At 43.2% G+C, this 27,406-nt stretch overlaps 1 protein-coding gene across 7 annotated transcripts in view; it reads right to left on the bottom strand.

Annotated features, from left to right (window-relative positions):
• LOC307023307 (semaphorin-6D-like) overlaps positions 1-27,406 on the bottom strand; it is a 262,682-nt gene that overhangs the window by 217,229 nt on the left and 18,047 nt on the right. For 4 of the 7 annotated variants that reach the window (XM_079656498.1, XM_079656494.1, XM_079656502.1 and 1 more), the window contains exon 2: positions 4,287-4,411. The exons of 2 other annotated variants lie outside the window; for them this stretch is intronic. The gene's annotated coding sequence lies outside the window, so the exon portion shown is untranslated. Of the gene's footprint in view, positions 1-4,286; positions 4,412-9,696; positions 9,766-27,406 lie in introns of those variants that run through there. One more of the 7 variants, XM_079656497.1, reaches the window with a different exon arrangement.

Raw genomic sequence — 27,406 nt, 5'->3', positions numbered from 1 at the left:
TCCATCCAGTCAGAGGTTTGTTAAGTTCTCCTGACATACTCACTCTTTATCCATTCAAACTGGAAAACAGGAGCACACACTGTAAAAACTGTGACCTATAGTTACTTAATAAAATTGTGGCAACAAAGTGACACTTAATATAATTAATTAGATTTGAAACACAACAATTTGATTAAAAAGTTCTAAGTAAATTTGAGTTAATCAAATATAATTATATTAAGTAAATGTTAATTGAAGAAACAGTCAAAATGTGTTATATTTATTCATTTTAATTGAGTTTTTATAAAGCAATTATTTGAACAAACATAAGTTAGATTTACTAAACATCTGGTAGAATTTGATTTATATTTAATAATTATCAAAGAGAAATAGATTTGAATTAATTAATAATTTGGGTAAAAATGATTAACATGTACTGAATATCTTTGTGAAATAAATTTATATTTACTGAATATCTGTTTGAAATTAATTTAAATATACTGAATATCTGTTCGAAATTAATTTATATTTACTGAATATCTGTTCGAAATTAATTTATATTTACTTACAGCTCATTGTTACTTTGTAATTCTACTCCACTACAATTCAGAGGTTAACCTGGTATTCAACTACATTTATTTGAGTTACTTTGCAGATTCTGATTAATGATGTGAAATATAAACAACCCTTAAAGCAGACTTTAGTTACACCTGAGTAAAATTCAGGGAAGGTGATTGTCAAGTGCCAACAATCAGGAGAGATAGTTTGAGAAGACTAAACATTTATCTGCAGATCTCTATAAAGTATATTAATTACTCGTTATTCTCTACTAATAGTTAATTAAAAACTGTATATAATTGCTATTTTGCACATCCCTTTCAAGATTTCAAGATTTTCTAAGGTTTATTGACATATCATATACAACTACAGTTATGCAATGAATGATAAACTTGGGTCACAGGTTCCTCAACAGTGCATTACAAGACATCTATCAATATGTGTGTATACCTCCACCATTAAACTGTCATATTCTGCACATTTATTATACTATCGACATACATTAGAGTATAAATTAATGTGTATAATATCAGTTAAAATGAGTGCTTCAACATAGTTAACATTGCAGGAAAGCAATATATTAGACGTTAAGTACTTTGTCAGGCTTAGGTGATATTTTTGTCGCTGCTTTTAATTGAAACTGAGCCGTTGTGTTCATCAGTAAAGTGGAACTTCTGTGTGAACTATTCATATCTTAAACTGCACTGTAACTTTGTATTCATGTACTTTTTTATTCATTTATTTTTTCTTTTAATGTTTATTTTATTATCTTTTACTGTTTTTAAATGCCTTTGTCTGAATGTCTTTCATTTTTGTAAAGCACCTTGAATTGCCTTGTGTTGAAAGGTGCTATATAAGTAAACTTGCCTTGCCTAATATTTATCTGTAGATAGGTACCGCCAAAGCTTTTTTCTTATTTGAAAGAAGACCTTAACCTAAAGTATTCTTTAATGTGTTAATAAAGGTTAATTAGTTTGTCTGTTTTGCACATCCTCATATTAATATCTTTGTACATCCAGCACTAAACTGTTTTATTGTAGAGATCACTTACAGTATCTTCTTGATTTTTTATATTCTATATTTCTATCATTGACCTTCTACTTTCCCCCTATGAAAGTATGTACTCTTAATATTTTTTGAATCAAATAACATTATTCAACAAAAATAACATTATTCAACAAAAATAATTCAATAACGTGCTTTAACCTCTAGACGGTGCACACAAGGTTCACACAGTATAATAATAATAACTTTGTATTATTAGTGTAGGACACTTATGTATGTATAACATCTGAAGATGTGTAGTTTTATCTACCAATTGGATCAAACATAAAAGTCAGCCGAATTACTATTGATACTGCAGGGAGACGTATTTTGTGAAAAGAAATGCAAGATTTTGTTTAATTGTTGATATATTTATGATCCACGTCACATATTCAGTTTTGGTGGCTGTTCTTCCTGTTTGTCCAGAAGTCTCCTCGTCAGGGCTCTATACATAGAGAACTACGGCAGATGTGTAATATTTAATGCAGCCGAACCGTGTATTACAATGCCGTTATGTGATGACTTCCAAAGAGAAAAGCAAGAACAGTCGGAATAAAGTATTTTTTTTTTTTTTTTATGTTTTCGGATAACATATCACATTAACATCATATCCCAACATGCAACACTAAAACATCCAAATCAACGAGCTTCAAGCTCAGGATTTTGGGTAATCTGTTCAGTGGGTTTGTGGTGTGTATCGTTCGAAATGTCCCTTATAGGCCTACGTCTGTTTCTGGTGACTTTATTTACGGCTAAAAAGCATGTTAAAAAGCCCAAGATTATAGAATTAAACAAACAAATAAAAACAAGGATAACTGTGTGTTATTGTTGAGTAAATAACAGAGTGTTATTTAGAAAAGAATAACAAATTAGAAGGAAAAAAAGATTTTCAAAAATACAGATTTCAGTATTTTGAGGGTCTAAGCCGAATTTCTTTTCCTCACACATGGCAAAAAAAGTGCGACATAATACGATTTAAAATAAAAACAAATAAATAAAAAGATAAAACACTGGCATGTAATTTACGTTAGAATAAATAGAATGGTTTTGAATAATAGATGAGAGTAAAATCTACGTCACTTTACAGCCCCGCCCACTTTTGGGGAAACGAACGCTGTCATTTGAACGGCGATCAAGCCTGAAGCCACAGAGATCTTCTGTTACGGCCCCTACACACGGCGGCGTGCGTTGTCGCTTGCCGGCGGGGGGGGCTGGAACTCGACCAACAACCAATCACATGAATCTCCCGCCCCAGACACACAAGCACGCGGTTTGATTGGCTATAGCTTGTACTGGCATATGATTCGATTGGCTGACGCCTCCGTCGAGGCGTCAAAAGTAGAACATTGCTCTACTTTTGCAGCGAGCACCGCGAGAGAAGCTACGCTTTGCTCCCACAATGCAGTTCGGCGAATCGTGACGTCACCCCATTCAAAGTGAATGGGCAGAAGCGTTGAAGCGGCAACGCACGCCGCCGTGTGTAGGGGCCGTTACTCTCCTTTCTTCTTAGAGGAAGAATAGAAACACGTAACTCTAGATTTGTTTTAATGTTTGAGGTGCAATAAACGACACAGCAGCTTTTTGGCATGTTAAAACTATTATTTTCTGCCTCACTCATGAGAGTAACAGCTGGCGAAATTACAGCCTTGCCTACTGATTTCAAATGTGTGCTCTAAAATGATATTTATAAATGACTATTATCATTATTATAAGCAACACAATAAATGGCAAAGATATGCAGAAAATAAACGTATTTGAGATACGTTCATAACGAACGTAACGTGGGAGAAAATATGTTTCTAGAAGATATGTAGAAAATAAACGTATTTCAGATATGTTCATAACGAACGTCACGTGGGAGAAAATACATTTCTAGCTAAACGTAATTGAGAATGCAGTTTAGTTCTGTGGGAACGTAATTTTTAGGAGACAGGGTTGTCTTATTGGCACAGACATTATACACATTCAGTTGACAAACCACCAAGCATATAACTTACAGCAGGTATATTTATTTGTGCAGAATACAAATTATTTATCATTAATGTGAATTAAGCTTTTACATATGCACACCTTGGTGCATTTGTAGATGATTAGGAATGTAAAAAATATATGAATGTATGTGATGTGTATAAATGGTGTCGTTGGAAACGGATTGCCTATATTTTAACTTTCTTTTTGTTTTATTGTTTATATAATTAGAATCTTTGTTTAATAGTCCCTCTGTGAGGGCAACAAGAAAACAATAAAAAATTCACAAAACAAATAATACCAATTATTATTCATACGAGTAAAACTGGCCACCTGTGAAACACGGCACAATATGTAACTAGGACCCCAGCAAGACAGGAACACAGTAGGATTTAAAGTGAGATCTTTCTACATTAAACAACAGTGCACGCTCTTCATGTAAATCACACCTGTGAAGTGTCTCTTTATCCCAATTCAGTGCAGAAAGCAGACGCACTAGATGATCACACACAATATGTTATGCTGATCAGCTCGTTAATTAATATGCTGATTAGAAAATGTTGCCATGGAAACAGGACACTCAGTCATCGCGGATCATACCAACTGTGCGTCTTGATGAATTTAAGTGGTTATTACATTGATTTTTTTTTTTTACAGGAACACAGTGGTTTCATAATGTCCTGAATGCAGAGCAGTGACAATATTGTGTTTGTGTGTAAAATAAATTGGCAGCTTACCTTGAACCCAATATTGTCCAATCACAAGTAGCTTCACAGGAGGGCCAATCAGTGACAAAGATATCTCCAATCCAGGAAGAGATATAATGTGATCCCGGTCCTGAGTCCCTCATCCGTACATTAACCTAAAGGCAGAGAAGAGATGGAGTCAGCAGTGTAGCCAGGAGTACTTCTTTCATCTTTATCCAAATGCATTGTGGGATGGGCACAGGCTTCACAGAGAATGAGGACCATGAGAGATCAGGCAACAGCGGACTCGCGGCAGGGGAAGCAAACCCTGACAACACATGACGTAGCTTTACGGAGCAAAAGCGTCAAATTATGTCTTACCTTTTGCTGTTTCTGATCAAAAGTTGTGTTCAATGGCATTAAAACGAGAAAAACGCTGCTGTCTGTGTCACTTTGAAATGATTACTGATAATCCATCATCATATGTCATATCATTATGTCAATAACGGAGTTTTCATATATAGCTGCTATGATAGCTACGAGAGTGTGTGACAGCTTCCGGTTTTGGGCATTCCGGCTACGCATCACTCATTCACCAATGGGTAATGTTTAAATGGATTTTAGGAACTTCCTCTCGATTCTATTGGCGCTAACGGTAAAAAAGAGGTGTCAATCATCAAAATCTACCGAGGGGGGCCAGAGATATGGAAAATCCACCCAGCAACAATGGAAGCCAACATCGAAGCAAGAGGAAGAGGAAGAGGAAGAGCTGGGCTGAGAGTGAGAGGAGGAGGAAGAGGTGGGTGAGAGTGAGAGGAGGAAGAATGAGATGTAGAGGTAGAGCTGAAGGGAGAGGACGTGGACAAAGAAGAATACTCTCTAATGAAATGAAATGTTATCAACCATGGTTTGACGATGAGAGAGGCTGGACAAAGGGTTCAGCCTAATCTAAGCCGATTTACTGTTGCCTCTGTAATCCGGACACTTAGACTTGAAAACAGGTTAGTTACCAGTTTTCAGCTCTGCATAATTCATGATATATCAGTGATTATACAGGACTGTCTCAGAAAATTAGAATATTGTGATAAAGTTCTTTATTTTCTGTAATGCAATTAAAAAAACAAAAATGTCATACATTCTGGATTCATTACAAATCAACTGAAATATTGCAAGCCTTTTATTATTTTAATATTGCTGATTATGGCATACAGCTTAAGAAAACTCAAATATCCTATCTCTAAATATTAGAATATCATGAAAAAGTATACTAGTAGGGTGTTCAACGAATCACTTGAATTGTCTAATTAACTCGAAACACCTGCAAGGGTTTCCTGAGCCTTGAAAAACACTCAGCTTGGTTCAGTAAACTAAATCACAAGTATGGGGAAGACTGCTGATCTGACTGCTGTCCAGAGGACCGTCATTGACACCCTCCATCAGGAGGGTAAGACACAAAAATAAATTTCTCAAAGAGCAAGCTGTTCACAGAGTGCAGTTTCAAAGCACATCCACAAAAAGTCTGTTGGAAGGGGGAAATGTGGCAGGAAACGCTGCACAACCAAGAGAGATGACCGCAGCCTTAACAGCATTGTGAAGAAGAGTCGCTTCCAGAATTTGGGGGAGCTTCAAAGACAGTGGACTGAAGCTGGAGTCCAGGTATCAAAAGTCACTGTTCACAGACGTGTCCGGGAAATGGGCTACAATAGCCGTATTCCCATGGTCAAGCCACTTCTGAACTCAAGACAACGGAAGAGGCGTCTGACTTGGGCTAAGGAAAAGAAGCACTGGACAGTTGCACAGTGGTCCAAAGTCCTCTTTTCAGACGAAAGCAAGTTTTGTATTTCATTTGGAAGTCAAGGCGCCAGAGTCTGGAGAAAGGCTGGAGAGGAGCAAAATCCAAGTTGCTTGAAATCCAGTGTGAAGTTCCCACAGTCAGCGATGGTTTGGGGAGCCATGTCAGCTGCTGGTGTTGGTCCACTGTGTTTCATCAAGCCCAGAGTAAATGCAGCTGTGTACCAAGAGATTTTAGAGCACTACATGCTTCCGTCTGCTGAAAAGCTCTATGGAGATGAGGAATTCATTTTCCAGCATGATCTGGCACCTGCCCACAGTGCCAAAACCACCAGTAACTGGTGTACTGACCATGGCATTACTGTCCTCGATTGGCCTGCAAATTCCCCTGACCTGAACCCCATAGAGAATATGTGGGGTATTGTGAAGAAGAAGCTGAAAGACACCAGACCCAACAATGCTAATGAGCTAAAGGCCGCTATTGAAGCATCCTGGGCATCCATAACACCTCAGCAATGCCACAGGCTGATTGCCTCCATGCCACGCCGCATTGATGCAGTAATCCGTGCAAAAGGATTCCCAACCAAGTACTGAGTGCATTAATGGACATTTTCAAATGTTTGATTGTGTTTTGCTGTTATAAATCTTTTTTTTTTACTTGGTCTGAGGAACTATTCTAATTTTTTGAGATAGGATTTTTGAGTTTTCTTAAGCTGTATGCCATAATCAGCAATATTAAAATAATAAAAGGCTTGCAATATTTCAGTTGATTTGTAATGAATCCAGAATGTATGACATTTTTGTTTTTTTAATTGCATTACAGAAAATAAAGAACTTTATCACAATATTCTAATTTTCTGAGACAGTCCTGTATATGTTGTGTGAAACATATTTACTTCATCATTACTGTAATTGTAATGTTGGCATGTTGCATACTATAACTGTACAAAAATCCTGCACAATGTACTGTGGTATACTTACTTTTAGACACTGACCAACCACTATATCTTTGTTGTTTATCTGAAGGACTGAGAAACAAAGAGGTGCAGGTGGAAGGCTAAGGATGTTCAATGAGGCACAGGAAGCAGCAGTTAAAAACTGGGTTTTGGCAAACAATGCCATCACACTTAGAGAGATCCGAAGCATAGTAACTATGTGCTGCCAGAGTTAACACTTAAGTTAACACTTAAAACTGGATGTTATCCATCTTGCGCATGTGCAGGTCGAGTGTTATATTATTATATAATATCAACAAAGTAATATGTGACCTGGGGTGACATAGTTCAGCCCTGCCTATATCAGCCCACGTCACCATCAGAAATGTCTCAATGGAATCTTCTCGCCAAGATTCCGAGTGACAGAGAACTCTGGCGGTCATCCAGTCGCCTGTATATAATATTTCAAAGCTCTCACTGGGCAGGGCAGCTCTGCCGAAGTAGCTTCTACGTTCTGCAAGCCTGAGGCATCATAAGCTGCTAGCTCTATGACTTGATTTAAGTGGGCTGAAGGCAGCCTCTTTGGTAAAAAAGATGGGTTAGGCCAAAGTGCCACCTGGGAACCAGCGTATGCACGTTTTACTCACTGACAAGGCGTGAAGCTCACTCACACGCTTGGCTGATGCCATCGCTAAAAGAAAAGCAACCTTTGCAGAAAGACATTTAGGCTCTGCCTGCTCCAAGGGTTCAAAGAGTGGGGAAAGGAGGGCTTCCAGCACCATTGGCAAGTCCCATGAGGGAACTTTGATAGCCCAAGGGGGTTTCTGGCGGGAGAGAAAATCACAACATAGAAATTACAAGCTTTGACGAGTGAAGGCAATCATCAGGGAGGCGCTTATAAAATATAATAGAAGTTGCAAATCGAGTTACTTCATAGCGAAAGCGCTCACCAGTAAATAAAAAAATGCGCGGACTCCAATTCGAGTGCCCCTTGGGCTATTAATGCGATTCACATCAAAACAAAAAGGAGCGTATTCCTCCTTGCCTCTCAGTAGGAACCCTACTTTTCTAGCATGGTTAATCACAACTAAGGATTAACACGCTTTGACGAGCGAAGGAAATTGTCAGGGGGCCGTTTATAAATTTAACAAAAGTTGCAATATAGTTGCTAAGGTAATTACTTTGGAGCGAAAGCGCACACCAGTAAAGAAAATGCCCGGACTCAAACTTGAGTGTCCCGTGGACTATTAAATCGACTTGAACTCAAAAACAAATGGAGGGCATTCCTCCTTGCCACTTATCTTTCTTGTTCTAGCATGGTTAATCACAAGTAAGGAGTAACATGCTTTGATGAGCGAAAGCAATCGTCGGGGAGCAATTAACCAACTACAGCTAAAGTTACTAACAACAAAAAGAGACGGCAGGCACCGGCAAATTCCACCGCAGCCTTGCCGATAACTGCATGAGCATCACCTTGCCCTGCTACAGTAAACCTCAGGGGAAACCGAAAACAGGACCACTTAAATAATGAGATACCTACCTCTTTAGTCTCTCAGCCGGGAAGACACAGCGTTAGCCTTGCAGCATCCGCAATTTGCCGTACATACCGGTCTGTCAGCGTAATGTGTTCAGCCGTTCGTGACCAATCGCAGCCCTTAGAGGACGAAACCGAGACTCCAACACTAAGTTTACAGGGCTACCAACGAAGAGCCACCGGCTATGTTATTTTCTAAGCTCTGTATTCAACATGTGTTTGCGTCTGCGAGAAGATAATTGAGACATTTCTGATGGTGACGTGGGCTGATATAGGCGGGGCTGCCCTACGTCACCCCAGGTCACATATGACTGTGTTTTCTGATTAAAAGTTGTGTTCAATGGCATTGGCATTGCAACGCATATGAACGCTGCCGAAGGTTAATCCAATGTTTCTGTGTCACTTTGAAATGATTACTGATAATCCATCTAAATATTTATGGCAATAAGCCTAGTGTTCAATTTTTAGAGCGTAACGTAGCTTTTGGTTTGGGCATGCTGGCTGCGTATCACTCTCATTCACCAATGGTAATGCTTGGATGGATTTATGAACTTCCCCTCGATTATATTGGCTCTAACGGTTCAAAAGAAGTGTCAATCACCAAAATCGACCAATGTGTTCCAGAGGTGGGTTTTTTTTCTAAACCTCTCTAAAAAGGTCAAATGTCACCTGTTTTGCATCAATCTTGATACAGGGTACTTATTATACGTTATAGTTTGGATTTCTAAAGCTTTTAGTCTACTATCCCATCATTCAAGGGTGGTTTTCACTATAAGTAATGTTTTTTTTTGGAAGGAAACTATCATTTAAACATTTTTTAGGGCTGTCAAGTTAACGCGTTAATAACGGCACTAACTTTAACACGATTAACGCATGTGTATTTCATTTTCCTCGGCCGCCCCGTAGTTTCGAATCGCATCAAGTTTAAAATACCATCTACAAGCTGATGCTGACAGCCCCGCTCCTGCCGCCCGCTTGCGGCAGACCACACTTCCACGCTCACCGGAGACTATTGGACTTCACTCAGTAATGACAGTTACCTCAGGGCCACAGCGCATTATTTTGACCCACAGTGGGAACTTCAGTCTCATGCTTTGACAGTTATGAAAAAAGACAAGCGGCATTTCGCCGACAACTGCGCCGAGCACTTTATGCAGGTAGCCAGACAGTGGGACATTGTACAAAAAGTCAGCACACTCACCACGGATAGCGCGCGCAACATGGCAGGCAGCTCCCGTTCGAGCATATGCCTTGAGCTGCACATAGCTCCAACGATCCATCACAAGTTCCAGCCTCTGCAGCATTTGTTACTGTTGTATACCTCTCAAATGCATTCAGTATCCCTGTGCACAAAGACAGTCAATTTTGGTTTGCATTTGAGTATGAGGGTAAACCTTACACATTCACACGTTTGTGTCAAAGCTACTGCGAATCTCCTACTGTGTAGAACCAAGCATTGTGTACAAGTTTGGCCTCTCTCCAAGTTTCTAAAGGCACGGCTCTCATACAATATGTTGATGACCTCATGATTTGCGCACCCACAGCAGAACAGTGTGAAGCTGATACCATTTCCTTGTTAAAACACCTCACAGCCGAGGGCCACAAGGCCAGTTTGTCTAAACTTCAATATGTGCAAAAGACAGTTACATTTCCGGGTCACATCATTTCAGGAGAGGGAAAAACGCTTTCAGATAAGCGTATTGCATCCTTGGCAGCTCTGCCAAAACCTGTCACTAAGCGGAGGATGATGTCATTTTTGGGTATGTGTTCATACTGCAGGTCATTCATTCCTAACTATTCTCCGCTCGAACAACCATTCTGCACAATCACGCATGTCACCGGTTTGAAACCTGCAGATCGCCTTGTATGGACGCCGGAAGCCGACGAAGCCTTCATTAACATGAAGCTGGCTCTCCAATCCCCGCCGACGCTAGGTCTACCTGATCCTACCAAGCCTTTTATACAGGCAATGGATGAATGCGATGGGTGTATGACCTCAGTTCTCCTTCAAGATCATGGGGAAAACAGAGGCCTGTTGCCTATTTCTCCTCCAAGCTAGACCCTGTAGCTGCTGGCCTGCCTAAACGTCTCCGTGCAGTTGCTGCAGCTGAAAAAGCTCTCAACTCCTCACGTGACATTGTAGGTTATGCACCTTTAACACTGTTGGTTCCACATCCTGTTTCTCTCATCCTCTGTGAACAGAGAACATCACACCTCTCTGCTGCACGTTATCTTAGGTATCACACATGCCTGCTAGACATGCCTAATGTAAAAGTCAAAGATGTACCACTCTGAACCCAGCATCTCTTATGCCTCTCCCAGAAGACGGTGACGAACACGACTGTGTCGCCGAGCTTCTTATTGTATGTACTCCCAGACCTGACTTAAAAGATGTACCCCTGACCAACCCTGACCTCATTTTGTATGTTGATGGGTCCGCCTCTCGCGACCCTGTGGACACTAATCGGGTGGGTTTCTCCGTTGTTTCAGATTCTGCTGTTCTCTGTTCCGGACCGCTCCCATGCCACCTCTCAGCACAAGCAGCAGAGCTCGTAGCACTCACTGAGGCCTGCATTTTTGAAAAAGGCAAATCTGTAACTATCTACACTGACTCACGTTATGTTTTCAGGGTAGTACATGATTTTGGCGCTATTTGGAAGGGTAGACCATTTTTAAAATCTGACAGAAAACCAGTACTTAACCATGTCCTGGTTGCAGGCTTATTGGACGCCATTCTGCTCCCGTCTGAATTTGCAGTATGTAAATGCTCTGCACAAATCCAGCAACACTGACCCCGTCTGATTAGGAAATGTGCTAAATTGACACATGGGTTAGACCATGTGTCAAAAGGGGGGATGTTAGAGGCCATTAAAAGAACTTAGTCCATTGAGGGTAAGAAACACTGTCTTGTAATCGTTTGACATGTGGTCCAAATGGGTTGAAGCATTTCCGGTAAACGCACAAACAGCAAATGCTGTGGCTAAAGCTTTACTAAGGGAAATTATTCCTAGATGGGGTATACCAAGCAAGACCTCTAGCGACAATGGTTCACATTTTGCTAATAAGGCCATTGCACAGATAGGAGAATACCTTGGCATGGACATCAGAAAGCATTGTGCTTACCATCCACAGAGTGGTGGTGCGGTGGAAAGAGCGAACGGGACAATCAAAAACAAGCTAGCAAAATGCTGCACACACAGGTTTATCCTGGACACAAGCCCTGCCCATTGTGCTGATATACATGAGAATGCGGAACGAACACGGAGTCAACTCAGCCCTCTTGTGATCCTTTTTGCAGCTCCTCCACAGATTGGGATCAAGGCGCCAGGATGTCCTCTCCCCTCCACAACTTTGTGTGAGGATGCTATGTTGTCATATTGTGTTACATGTAACCTGTCATCCAATTTAGCAGATATCAGACGCCAGGTAGCGGCAGTTCTACCAACCCCTGCTACTGGTCCACTCCACCGTATCCAACCAGGCGACTTTGTGCTGGTCAAGGACTTCCGGAGAAAGAGCTGGAGATCCAGCCGTTGGCAAGGTCCCTACCAGATGCTTCTCGTCACCCAGACAGCTGTCAAGGTCGTCAAGAGAGCCACGTGGGTCCACGCCAGCCACTACAAAGCTGTCATCTCTGTCCCAGTCTAGCCGGTCCAGTAGAAACAGACGACGACAAGTGACGTGCCAAGTCACCACCAGCACCACACATGCAGTACATACACCCTAGTACCACACACAAGACTCATTGGCGACTGCCAGCTGTGCTTTTTCATATGCCTCTGGTTCCTTGCCTGTGCCGTCATTGTGTGGGGTTTAATTGATATGGTCATTAAGGCACAGGCTCAGTCAAACTAGACACATCCACTAAGGAGACGACAACACCAAGAACATAAACTTTGTGCCTGATCACTGGCGAGTGATTGAAGATGGAGCCCCTCGGACAAGAATTAGCTAACGCCCACCTGGACTAGAAACATGCTAATGCAACATCAATTTGCTCTAGACATCCTGTTTGCCTCAAGGGGGGGCCTATGTCACGTTATCGGAGACTCTTGTTGCACATACATTCCAGACATATCAGAGAACATGACTCGCACCATAAAACACCTTAACACACTTCTGGCAGGCATGAAGGCTGACGACGTGGACTACGACCCTGTAGGCTGGGACTGGTGGTCCTGGCTCACATCGGGAGGGTGGGAAGGCTGGCTGGCCAGAATAGTCACGCCACTCCTCACCATCATAGCCTTGCTCTTCTGCTGTACATACTGTGTAGTTCCCCTCATGAAGAAATGTTTTTCTAGTATGATCTCCTCTGCATTTGTACAATACACCGCTCTCCCTCAAACCACTGACAAAGTTACGGCCAACCCAGATTCAGCCCCCGCTGATTCCTAAACTGAAGAGTCGGACACCGAACTGAAAAATTGTGTGTAAAGACTGCCATTCCCTCGTTTCAGTATTCTTTGTTTTCCACATACGGAGTCTGTCCTCCACAAAAAACAGCCACTTTCCATAATATGTTTATGATGTGTTTACTTAAACCAGCGATGGAGTGTATTCATTGATTGATATCAGTCTATCCTGTCATTTGTTTTATTTTCATGATTGATCAAGTATGATCAAAAGGGGGGAATGTAGTGGCAATTTTTTATGTTACCTTAAACGGTAAAACCAAATGCTTCTGAAAGCATTGTCTAACACTACTGTACCATTTCTTCATATTTGCTGTTTCATCTGTTTACTCTAATGAGGGTTATTATTCTCAAGCGCTTCAAGGCCACAGAGCTGATTTGGCAGACTATGTTGAAACTACTCCTCTTCACACAAAGTTTGAACTTCCATATTCTGATAACCGTTATACTTTCTACAGCTCAAGGACACAGTTGTCTAATACCAATATGAGACATCCGTGTGAAAGCAGATTTCGGAGGCGTTCCGCCTAGCTACACAAAAACTCTGTCTGCCCGCCCTATCTTGTATATAAGCTTTGCTATTCTGTGACTATTGGGCACACTCCTGCAGACTACCCTGTACTCTGTGAGACTTGTGCCTTCGAGGCGCCTCGAATAAAGATCCAGAAAGACAACTTTGTTTGTTTCACCAGTTTATTGATTGATCATTCTAATTGTATATCTCCACAGTATTGACTAGGTCTAAGATTTCCATAACAGTGTTTGTGTATTTTTGCGTTTGTGTGTATTGCGTTTGTTTCCCGGGGGAAACCCTCACGAGAAACACCGGCTGTTGTTATGCCTGCTGTGACGTTAAATTACTCCGTTCTCCGCTTGTAAGTATGCCGTTAAAAGCTTCAAAGTTGTATACATCTGAATTTGCCTAAACAAGTTTAGTATTCTGAAAGCCAAGACTTTGTTTAATTGAAATCAGATGAAAGCAAACTGTAACGGACCCTGCCGTGTTATTTATGATTACTCTACGCTTACATTCATAATGTCAGCCGGAGGGAGGGGAGGCGGTGCTGCGGAAGAGTAGATTGCCTGTCATCTTCCCTTTACAAGCTTAAAGAATAGATTTATCGTGTGAGTTTGGAAATAAAAGTTTCATATTCTGAAAGCCAAGACTTTATTTGTTTAAAATCAAAAAAAATGTTTACGCAAATCCACGTTTATTTTGAAATGAGCCGTTGCGACTTCCGACTGATTTCGATAGAGCGGGTCACATATATGAAAACTCCATTATTGACATATATATGAGGATGGATTATCAGTAATCATTTCAAAGTGACACAGAAACATTGGATTAACCTTCAGCAGCGTTTTTATTGTTTTAATGCCATTGAACACAACTTTTGATCAGAAAACAACAAAGGTAAGACGTTTTTTGCCGTTTTGGCTCAGTAAAGCTACGCTGTGTATTGTCTGGTTTAGCATTCGCTGCCGCGAGTTTTGTTCGCACAGTGATGATACTTATACCGCTGGAATTTCTGGGATCACAGCTTTCATGTGATATCTTGTTTGTGCAGATCCAATCAGTAATAAGGTATTTATACCGTGAGTTATGTGCTAAGTGCGTAAGCATTTTTTCGCTCAGGGCTAATTCATAGGCTCTGCGTTAGAGTTGTGTTTTGGTAAAAATTGTTAATATTGTCTAATGGCTGAGTTTCTTCCCGTTAAGTGGGTATGACACATTCATAGTTTGTTAAATGTTAAGAAGCACTCAGAAGCTGTTTCTTGCAAGATGTTGCGTTTTGCCCTCGGTACCGGGGGCATGGGGCTTAACTGGTTAAGACCTAGATGCTCCAGACAGGGGTAGCTCACCATCAACCTGTGGGCCTCCAACCTCGGCTAGTCGGGCCACCTTCAGCCCATGTGGCATGAAACTGCAATTCATACATTGATTGTCAGTCAGCCCCTCCCTCAGGTGGACAACACCAAGGCATGAGGGTCACTCATCATGTCCATCTGCAGTGGAGCCATGCAGGTCCTTAGCCCTTAGTGGGGTCCGTACTGGGGCTTTACACTGGCGAGAACAGGTAGATCTGCTGCTTATTAACACAGAAGATTAAGACCAAGTGGGCTAATCTGCACATTATTTTGGGTATACAGTGTGTGTTTGTGCAGAGTGAGCGACAAAAATGCCTTTCAATTAGATTTCACAGGACAATTGCAGAAAGGAGGTCGAAAACCTGACATATTGGTGCCAGGATAACAACCTCCATCTCAACGTCAGCAAAACCAAGGAGCTGATTGTGGATTACAGGGGGGTATACTACGAAGCTGGTTCAACCTAACCTGGATATGTTTGAGTTAGCCGGTTGGCCTAATCCAAAACATACGCGCTCTCGCTAAACGGTACTACGACGCGGGTTATCAAGTGGATCGCTCAAGCCAGCCATGTCCTATCTAGTTAAGTGCGCGTTTACATGAAAGGGGTGGTATTTGGAGCATTCGACCAATCACAAACATGGACAAGCGTACTGACAGCGCAGCGTCATACTCCCTGAATGAAAAGTCAACTATATAATTAGACAAATATGAAGATGTTAAACTTTAAATATCCATGACTTAAACACTTTATCCAGGATAAAAGCCACATAGCTGCACCTGCAAGGTGAATACAGCTGGTAAAAGAAAAAGTGTTGGAATGCGTACATTAACAGGTTTATGATATCACTGCCCCGTCTAAGACACGAGTGGATCTGACTTTAATTACATTTGTCTAGAGTGTTTCGTCAACTTAATGTGTTGCTTAAAATAATACTTCTGCATACAGTATGTGACACTGTGAGTGTTGCACGACCAGATACGGCTCAGCTGACTCAGATAAGGAGATATATGATACATTATGATGTGATATGCCGCGGACTGTACTTCATTTTACTCTGATCCGGTTACTTATGTTGTGGCAGATATTTAAGTAAGCTTTCTTAACGCTAATATTATAATAGTCAGATTGCTCTGAAGATGGGAGGTGATATTCTATTAATGTTCACGTTCGCACAGTCGGTGATTTTTGCCGGCCGTCTTTCCTGCAACGGCAGCTTTTTCTGTATTTCCTTTTTCCTGTAATATGACTTGATCGCTTTAAACTCCGCACACTGAGCTCTGATTGGTCAGCAGGCAGTGCTTTCACTGAGTTGAGCTCTTAGCCTGCAACCTAAACTGGTCCCGACCAGGTTAGCCGCACAGCCTAAGTTACCACGGAGATCTAGCCTGCTAAAAAGAGAACCAGCTTCGTAGGACCGGAAACCTTGAGTTTTCCCTGAAGTTAGCCGGCTAAGCGAAAATCCTGCTTCGGCGTATACCCCCCAGGAAGCAGCAGTGGAAAGAGTCAGCAGCTTCAGGTTCCTCGGTGTCCACATCACTGAGGACTGTGGGGGAAACTTCTGAAACAATTGGAAACAGGTCTCAGAGAGACACGAGGAGAGCTGGAGCTTTGATGGCAAACACTGATGGTTTATTTGGAGTTACGGCCGGAGAATTGACAAGACAGGTGGTGTGTCACGAGTTGACAGGTGGTGTGTCACGAGTTGACACTGCGGTTGCCAAACCAATTCTGAAGAACTCTTCTGTAGCAGAAGGTTTTAACTAGTTCGGAGTGTAATAAGCTCCATTAAAATAGACAAAACAGGTTTTGATCCCTCCTCCCTTGGCCTCCCTGCCACTTAATGCAGGATTTTACTTGATTGACAGAAAAAGCGACCTATCGCTTTCCAGTCTGTTAACCCAGAATGCAAAGCGATAAAAAATCAGTCAAGTGCCGGGAAAACTCAAATTAAGTTAAAGAGACAAACAACAAAATGCGTGCGGGACCAAGCAAAAAGCTAAACACATACCACTTCCACCCAGAATGGGAGGAAGAATATTTGTTTGTGATATACGAGACCCATCAAAAGCGTTCTCGAAAGAAGCTATGTTGCGAACTGTGGCAGGCAGGGGGCTAGCATGCCTGGGGCTAGCAGGCCGGGAAACGCATGTCTGGAGGAAGTCCATAATCAAGCCAGGTAAGAACTTCACTAACTCTGGTTTATTTGTTGCCCTCTTGTACGCCTCTGCCAGGGCAGCCCTCTTTTGCTCCGCACTGGTTGCTCCCCTCCATTTACAATGGCTGCAAGCCAGCAAGTAGGTAAATTAATACAACTCCACTTCATATGGATCATCTGCTGGGTCCATATGTGGTTGGTTCATTCTGTCGGGGTTGGGGAAAAATAGGACCCAAATGCAGATTGAGGAGGGAAGCAGGTTTCAAAATGAAACAAAAGGTGAGCTTTATTTACAAAAGCTGAAAAAACAAGAATCCATGAACAGGTACTGTAGCACGAGGTAGCATCCAAACAAAAGGTGACTGTGACCAACATGAAGGGAGACATGAACGACAAATAATGAACCAACACCGAACACAGGAAGAGACAAGACTAAATACAGGGAGGGGTAATCACGAGACGAGAAACAGCCGGGCAGGGAAGGAGAAACACAAGGACAACAGGTGAACACAATCAGACACACCAGGGAAACTAACGACAGGGAGGAAGACAAGACACAGGGAGAACAGAATTGCAAAATAAAACCATGACAAGACAGACCAAACTAAAACCGTGACATAACTAAGATCGTGACACCTTTCAACACAAGGCAATTCAAAGTGCTTTACAAAAATGAAAGACATTAAGAAAATGGCATTTAAAAACAGTCATTAAAAAAAAAGATAATAATCATTAAAAGAAAAAAAAATATGAATAAAAGTTATAGTGCAGTTTAAGATACGCATAGTTCAATTAAAAGCAGCGGCAAAAAGAAAAGTCTTAAGCCTGGATTTAAAAGTAGTAAGAGTTGCAGCGGATCTGCAGGTTTCTGGGAGTTTGTTCCAGATATTTGGAGCATAATAACTGAACGCTGCTTCTCCATGTTTAGTTCTGACTATGGGGACAGAAAGCTGACCAGTCCCTGAAGACCTGAGAGATCTGGATGGTTCATAATTTAGCAGAAGATCAGAAATGGATTTTGGGCCTAAACCATTCAATGCTTTATAAACCAGCAGCAGTATTTTGAAATCAATTATTTGACACACAAGAAGCCAGTGTAAAGACTTCAGATCAGGAGTGATGTGATCCACTTTCTTAGTAAGGACTCGAGTAGCAGCTTTCTGAATTAGCTGCAGCCTTCTAATAGATTTTTTAGTGAGACCTGTGAAGTATTCCAGTCTACTGAATATAAAAGCATGGACTGTGCAATGTGTGTGTCATCCACATAGCTATGGTAACTTATTTTGTTGTTTTTCATCATCTGAGCCAGTGGTAGCATGTAGATGTTAAAGAGAAAATGCCCCAAGATGGAGCCTTGAGGTACCCCACATGTCATATTTGTCAACTCAGATGTGTATTTATAGAAACAATGTTTTTTCTGTCCTTTAAGTAGGATTCAAACCAATTTAGAACTGTTTCCGAAAGTCCCACCCAGTTTTCTAGTCGGTCTAGTAATATGTTATATCACTCACAGGCTCCACCCTCTACTGGACTCTATGGGTACTACCTTATCCTGCGTGCATTCCCCCACTGAGACTTCTATGGACGTAGCCGGAGAAAGTATGGAGCCAGTACTGGACCATAGGACCTGGCCGAAATGTCAGAATCTGATTGCGGGGGCTGATCCACACCCCTTCTGCTTAATGTGTTTGGGGCCCCGACCACGCGATGGACGGTATGGGCTTGACGCCGGCGTGCTCAGCCTGCCAGGTGATCCTGCAGCGCACAAGGGAGCATCGTGGGCAGCACTTCCTGGAGAAGTTTGCCCCGCAGGAGGAGTCGGAGGAGCTGGATCTCGACGTCGTGGACATGGGCGAGGAGACATCGTTCCGGTTCTCCCTGCCGTGGGGCCAGACGGTCCCGGTTCCGATGGGTGACGACGAGGACGCCTCACTGTCCGGAGGTCCAACTCTCAGCTCTGCGCGGATGGATTTCCCGGCGGTGATGACTCTGGCAGCGGAGCGTATAGGTTTACCGCTGCCACCGAGGCCTGTAAACTGCCTGAGATCGGGGGTTTGTGGTCAGGTGCATCCGGCGCAGCCGACCTTCGTTTCGCCCCAGCTGCCAGAGGTATTGCGGTGCGTGGAGGCGAGATGGCAGCAGCCATTAAAATCTAAGGCCCCGTTAGCCGCCATGGCGGGTATCATTAAGGTGGTGGATCGCTCAGACACGACATGTCCGGGTGTGCCCCCCCTCGATGAGAGCCTGGCGGCCCATCTGCTCCCGCGGGCGGCTGGTTGGGCGGAGGTTAAACGCCCTCTGCCCCTGCTGCCCCGGTACTGAGACACCCTTGAATATATGGATAAGATGTTCAAGCACGGTACTTAGATGGCAGCTGCAGCCAATAATCTTGGCGTGTTGGGTGTCTCCCTGGTCACAAAACCTCAGGCAGACGCCCCCGCCCTCTCGCCTCAGGACGAGAGCAGTTATTCGGACCGTGCTGTGGGTCAGATGAATAATCTGATTTGTGGCGTGGCCGCCGCAGCAGGGCGGGTGATTTCCATAGCCACAGTGGCGTCTTGTCACGTGTGGCTGGGACTCACCGCGCTGTCCAAGAAGGACCAAGAGGATCTCCTCGGAGCCCCCGTATCTTCGGAGGGGCTCTTTGGGTTGATCTTCTCGGTCACGCAGCATTTCAGTCGTCCTGAAAGGGAGCACTTTATTTTTATTTTCGCCGTTGGTTTGTTATAATGAGCCTGGATTGTCTGTATGACATTTTTATTAAACTGAAATTTGTGCACATTTTTGCACAGAAATGACCATTTAACTGAGTCAAACAAAGTTTTTTGATTTGAAAAAAAGGTTGATGATATTCGCTTTTCTTTTTCTGACTCACCTTTACTCACCGCTGGGTCACCAGACCCCCCTTTCACCCACACACTGACCTCATTTTCCCCTCTCTCTCCAAGTGAGGTTCTTACCCTCATTACCTCTGCCTGTCCTGTCCTCTGGACCCTATCCCTTCAAACCTCCTTCAGACTATTGCTCCTGGTATTCTACCGTTTCTCACCCATTTCATCAACACTTCTCTAACTTTTGGTCACTTTCCAAACACTCTCAAGGAGACAAGAGTAAACCCTCTCCGAAAGAAACCCACTCTCAACCCGTCTGATGTTATAAACTACAGGCTTTTCTCTCTCCTCCCGTTCCTGTCTAAAACACTTGAACGCGCTGTCTTTAAACAACTCTCCTGTTATCTCCATCAGAACAACCTTCTGGATCCGCACCATTCTGGTTTCAAGGCAGGTCACTCAACATAAACTGCCCTCCTTGCTGTCACTGAGGAACTGGACACGGCTAAAGCAGCCTCCCTCTCCTCTGTCATCATCCTTTTGGACCTGTCTGCTGCATTCGACACGGTGAACCATCAGATCCTCCTTTCAAACTCTCCAACTCCCTCCTGGCTGGTCTACCTGCATGTGCCATCCGACCTCTGCAGCTCATCCAGAATGCAGCGGCTCGTCTGGTCTTCAACCTTCCAACATTTTCCCACACCACATCGCTCCTCCGCTCACTTCACTGGCTTCCAGTAACTGCTAGAATCCACTTCAAGATAATGGTACTTGCGTACCATGCTGCGAATGGATCTGGCCCTTCCTACATCCAGGACATGGTTAAACCGTACACCCCAGCACGTGCACTCCGCTCTGCATCGGCCAAACGGCTCGCTGCGCCCGCACTGCGAGGGCGACCCAAGTTCCCATTAGCAAAAACACGTGGGTTTGCTATCCTGGCTCCAAAATGGTGGAATGAGCTCCCCATTGACATCAGGACAGCAGAAAGCTTACACATCTTCCGGCGCAGACTGAAAACTCATCTCTTTCGACTCCACATCGAACAATAAAATTACAAACAAAGCACTTATATACTAATAAAGGACTGGCTTATCTAAATGTTTTAGCTCTATGAAACCTGATGTACTTATATGATTCTTTTCTCTTCAAGTTTGTATCTTCTTGGTCGAATGCACTTATTGTAAGTCGCTTTGGATAAAAGTGTCAGCTAAATGCAATGTAATGTAATGTGTATCCATCTAGCCCAGGGCTTCTGTTGGTTTTGAGGCCAGAAATAGCCCTACTCAATTCCTCACTTGTAATTGCTGCCTTTAAAGACTTATTTTGGCTATCTGTCACCGTTGGGAGGTCCAGTCCCGCAAGCAGAGTCTCCGCTTGGTCATCATTGTTTAATTCTGACTGAGTGTACAACTTTTTGTAGTATGCTTCAAAGCAGCTGCTGATATCATCCAAATTATATTTTAGTCCCTTATCCTGGGGATCCTGGGGATATTGTATAGTTATCGCAACTTGTTTTTTTTTTTTTATCTATAAACCAATAATTTAGTTGATTTACCCCCCATTTTGTAATATTTCTGTTTTACAAACATCACATTTGTTTGTCTCGTGATTGGATATTGTTTATTTGAGTTTTTAGCTGTTGCATTTCTTTATTAAGATTTGGGCCCAATGTTGCTTTGTGCTCCGTTTGTAGCCTTTTCAGTTTTATTTCTAAATAATAATAATAATGTTTTTTCTTCTTTATTGCAGCTTTTTTTCGATATTATTTCCCCTCGTAACACCGCTTTGCATGCATCCCAAAGGAATGTGGGAGAGACCTCCCCATTATCATTATCTTCCAAATATTTTCCTATTTCCTCTTTCCTCTCTTGCTTCATCTTCCCGTTCAGTATGGATGAGTTTAATCTCCATTTTGTAACTCGCCTTTTAACATTTAATTATATTTCCATTTGAACTGGACAGTGATCTGACATGTCCATTACTCCTATACTGCATGATTTAACCACACGCACATCTCTGTAAAACATTAGAAAATGATCAATACGAGAGTATGCAGAGTGGGGAGACGAGAAAAAGGTAAACTCTTTAACTGATCTATTATATCTGCATCTTCCATTAAACTGTTGATTTTTCTGCACAATGAGCTACTTTGGGAACTGGATCCCCAGGAAGAGTCCAACTTGGGGTTCAATCCGACATTCAAATCTCCTCCACAGATCATGAGGCCCCGGGCTTTACTTAACATTAGATCGGAAATGTGCTTAAAGAAGGACCAGTTTGCTCAAGGTGGAGCGTACACATTCAGAAAGGTGACTTCGATCCCCTCCAATCTTCCCCCCACCAAAATGTACCTCCCCTCCTTGTCTTTGAATTCAACGCATCACTAGGTTCCCCAGGGTGGTTGGAGGGGGTCAGGAGGACGGGATTGAGCTGGCACAGTGGAGGACCCGGAAGGGATCTCGGGCGGACGGCCCGGGGGCAAGGCAGAGACATTGTAGGGGGTCTCAGGCGGACGGCCAGGGGGCCAGGCAGAGTCCATGGAGGGGCGAAGGCCACAGCGGGCGAACTCAGGGGGCCGAGCATGAGGGCGAAGGCAGCGGCAGGAAGAGTCAGGGGGCCGGGGCCTAGGGCGAGGACCGCGGCCGGGAAAGTCAGGGGGCCGGGCTCGAGGGCGAAGACCGCGGCTCTCAGGGGGCCGAGAATTAGGGCGAAGGCTGCGGCAGTCATGGGGCCGGGCTCGAGGGCGAAGACCGCGGCACTCAAGGGGCCGGGCTCGAAGGCGAAGACCGCGGCTCTCAGGGGGCCGGGCTTGAGGGCAAAGCAGGCGGCGACGGAACAACTCCAGAGGACTGGCAGGAAGGCGCTGATGGGACAGCTCCGGAGGCCGGGCAGGAATCGGAGACATGGGATTGGCAGGACTCTCAGCGGGACCTCCAACGGAACAGGACATAGGGTTGGCAGGACGCCCAGCAGAAGAGTAGTCGGCGGAACCCCCAACGGGACAGGACATAGGGTTGGCAGGACCCCTGGCAGAAGAGTAGTCGGCGGGACCCCCAACGGGACAGGACATGGAGTTGGCAGGACCCCCAGCGGAAGAATTGTCGGCGGGACCTCGAACGGCACAGGACATAGGGTTGGCAGGACCCCCGGCAGAAGAGTAGTTAGCGGGACCCCAACGGGACTGGACATAGAGTTGGCAGGACCCCAGCGGAAGAGTTGTCGGCGGGACCCCCAACGGGAAAGGACATGGAGCTGGCAGGACCCCCAGCGGAACCTCCAATGGCACAGGACACAGGGTTGGAAGGACCCCGGCAGAAGGGACTTGAGATGGGACTTGCGATGGACTAGAGTAGGGACTAGAGAGGGGACTCGAGATGGGACTAGAGAAGGGACTAGAGAAGGGACTAGAGAAAGGACTAGAGAAGGGACTTGAGAAGGGACTTGAGAAGGGACTAGAGAAGGGACCAGAGGAGGGACTAGAGAAGGGACTAGAGGAGGGACTTGGGAAGGGTCTAGAGGAGGGACTAGAGAAGGGACTTGAGAAGGACTAGAGAAGGGACTAGGGAAGTGACTATGGAAGGGACCAGAGGAGGGACTATAGAAGGGACCAGAGGAGGGACTAGAGAAGGGACTAGAGAAGGGACTTGGGAAGGGACTAGAGGAGGGACTAGAGAAGGGATTTGAGAAGGGACTAGAGAAGTGACTAGGGAAGTGCCTAGAGGAGGGACTTGAGAAGGGACTTGAAAAGGACTTGAGAAGGGAATTGAGTAGGGACTAGAGAAGGGACCAGAACTGGGTCCGGGGACCATGGCTGCTGGGGCCAGAACTGGGTCTGGAACCATGGCCGGTGGGGCCAGGACCATGGCTGCTGGGGCCAGAACTGGGTCTGGAACCATGGCCGCTGGGGCCAGAACTGGACCGGAACCATGGCTGCAGGGCTCTGTGGACTTAATGCATGACAAACGGAGTTGAGACCAGGAGGCAGAGTCGCAGTCTTACACGCTTCTCTGCGCTCTCTCCTAGGCAGTCATCCATAGGAATCCCGACCCCAATAAAATACCCCAATATTAACGGTGTGTGTGTCTGCCCAAGGACAATTTAAGGTAAAACCTAATAGAGGTGTCATACATAATAACCTAATAAAAGTAAATGTAACAACTACTACAGTGCAACAAAACAGGAAGATTAAATGTGGTCTCTTAAACATAAGATCTCTAGCATCTAAAGCAATACTGGTAAATGATTTAATATCAGATTATAATATTGATATATGCTGTCTCACTGAAACTTGGTTGAGACATGAAGAATATGTCAGCATAAATGAGGCCACTCCACCCAGCCATATCAATACTCATATTGCCCGAGGCACGGCCGAGGAGGTGGAGTTTGCAGCAAATCTTTGACTCAAGTTTACTTATCAATACTAAACAAAAATTAAATTATACCTCCTTTGAAAGCCTCATTTTCAGTCTTACGCATCCGACCTGGAAACTTTGCAGCCAATCTATTTGTTACAGTGTACCGTGCACCAGGTCCTTATTCAGAATTCTTATCAGAATTCTCTGAGTTTTTATCAGCTTTGGTACTTAAAACAGATAAAGTAATTATCGTAGGTGACTTTAATATTCAAGTTGACGATGATAAAAATAGCCTTACTGTTGCATTTAACTCTATATTAGATTCTGTTGGTTTCTGTCAGAGTGTAAATAAACCAACCACTGCTATAATCACACTCTTGACCTTGTTCTGACTTATGGTATTGAAATTGAGCAACTATTAGTCGAACCGCATAATCCTGCTTTATCCGACCATTTCTTAGTAACTTTTAAAGTACTGTTACTAGACTACAAAGCATTAGCCAAAAGCTCCTGCAGCAGAAACCTATCTGTTAGTGCTATAGCCAAATTTAAGGAAGAGATTCCACCAATACTTAACTCGATAGCATGTCTGCATGTAGGGGAGGAAACTTATACAAAATGTACACCACCCCAAATTGATCATGTTGTTGATAGTGCTACAGATGCGCTGCGAATAAAATTAGACTCTGTTGCTCCTTTGAAAAAGAAGAAAATAAAACAACATAGATTAGCTCCATGGCATAATGCCGAAACCCGCAAAATAAAGCAAAAGTCGAGACAACTTGAAAGGATATGGCGTTCCACTAAACTTGAAGAATCTCGTTTAATTTGGCATATTACTCTCAATGAATATAAGAAAGCACTGCGTAAAGCGAGAGCAGCATACTACTCTTCATTAATAGATGAGAATAAGAATAATGCAAGATTTCTTTTCAGCACTGTAGCCAGGCTGACAGAGAGCACAGCTCGACTGAGCCTTCTATTCCCATAGCACTCAGTAGTAATGATTTTATGTGCTTTTTTAACGATAAAATTGTTACTCTTAGAAACAAAATCAATGACCTCTTGCCTTTGACCAGTATAGTGTTATCAACAGCTCCCGGAAACGTAAGTTCTAATAATATTACACTAGATAGTAAACTAGAATGCTTTTCAGCCATAAACCTTGAACAATTAAATTCAATGATTCTCTCTTCTAAACCATCACGTGTATCTTAGACCGATTCCAACTAAGCTGTAAAGAAGTTTTTCCATTAATTAGCACTTCTTTATTAAATATTATGAATATGTCTTTATTATCAGGCTATGTTCCAAATCATTCAAAGTAGCAGTGATAAACCGCTTCTTAAAAAGCACAACCTCGATCCAGAGGTTTTAGCCAACTATAGACCTATTTCTAATCTTCCGTTCCTCTCAAAAATTCTTGAGAAAGCAGTCGCAAAACAGCTGTGTGATTACTAAGAAACTATGATTTATTTGAAGATTTTCAATCTGGCTTTAGAACACAACATAGCACAGAGACAGCTCTGGTTAAAGTCACAAATGACATTCTAATAGCCTCTGACAAGGGACTTGTCTCTATTCTTGTCTTGCTCGATCTTAGTGCTGCATTTGATACTATCGACCATGATATCCTATTGCAAAGACTAGAGCACTTAGTTGGCATACAGGGAACTGCTTTAGGCTGGTTTAGGTCTTATCTATCTGAACGCTCTCAGTTTGTACGTGTCAACGATGAATCTTCCATGCAAACCAAAGTTAGCCATGGAGTGCCACAGGGCTCAGTGCTTGGACCTATTTTTGTTCACCCTATATATGCTTCCGTTAGGCAATATTATAAGGAATCATTCTGTAAACTTTCATTGTTATGCGGATGATACTCAACTATATTTATCAATCAAGCCTGATGAAATTAATCATCTAAATAAAATTCAAGACTGCCTCAAGGACTTAAAAACGTGGATGACCTTAAATTTTTTGATGTTAAACACGACCAAAACTGAAGTTATTGTACTTGGCCCGAAGAATCTACGAAACAAATTATCTAAAGATATATTAACTATGGATGGCATTAATTTGGCCTCCAGTGAGACTGTAAGGAATCTTGGTGTTATATTTGATCAGGATTTATCCTTTAACACCCACATAAAATCCATTTCAAGGACCGCCTACGTCCATCTACGTAACATTGCAAAAATCAGGCATATCTTGCCTCAAAACGATGCAGAGAAACTAGTCCATGCATTTGTTACTTCAAGGCTGGATTATTGTAACTCCTTATTATCAGGGTGTACCAAGAAGTCAGTCAAGTCGCTTCAGCTGATTCAAAATGCTGCAGCTCGTGTACTAACCAGAGTTAGGAAAAGGGACCACATTACTCCTGTTCTGGCTGCCTTACACTGGCTCCCTATAGAACACAGGATAGAATTTAAAATTCTTCTCTCGCCTACAAAGACCTTAATGGGCAGGCGCCATCTTACCTTAAAGAACTCATTATACCCTATTGTCCTACTAGGGCATTGCGTTCCAAGAATGCAGGGTTGTTGGTTGTTCCTAGAGTCTCTAAAAGTACAATGGGAGCCAGAGCCTTTTTTTATCAAGCTCCACTTTTGTGGAATCAGCTTCCAGTTTGTGTTTCGGACGGCAGACACCCTATCCGTTTTTAAGAGTGCGCTTAAGACCTTCCTTTTTGATAAAGCTTATAGTTAGGGCTGATTAGATTCAGCCCCTAGTTTTGCTGATATAGGCTTAGTTTGTCGGGGGACATCTTACTTCTTCCTTCTCTCTGTCTATACCTGTGTACTCTCATGTTCCGATTAACCCAGCTTCCCCAAATTTCTTTCTTATTGGTGTCTATATACGCCGGGATCCGGAGTCATGGATGATCCTGCGGTCCTGTGTCATGGATTGCGAGTCCTGGATCTTGAGTCGTGGCTGCGGTCCTGGATCATAAGTCCTGGATGGATATCCTCGTGGATTCATCTTCTTATTATACACACATGCATTTCAAAACATTTGGACTACCTATGTTGCAAATGTATTATCTTTTCAATTTACACACGGCATCTATTGCACGTCTGTCCGTCCTGGGAGAGGGATCCCTCCTCTGTTGCTCTCCCTGAGGTTTCTCCCATTTTTCCCTTTAAACTGTGGGTTTTCTCTGGAAGTTTTTCCTTGTACGATGTGAGGGTCTAAGGACAGAGGGTGTCGTATTGTCATACTGATATTCTGTACAAACTGTGAAGTCCACTGAGACAAATGTAACATTTGTGATAT

This window comes from Notothenia rossii (genome assembly GCF_949606895.1).
Source record: "Notothenia rossii genome assembly, chromosome: 10".
NCBI lineage: Eukaryota > Metazoa > Chordata > Actinopteri > Perciformes > Nototheniidae > Notothenia > Notothenia rossii.
This window is presented reverse-complemented; position numbering and strand designations above follow the sequence as displayed.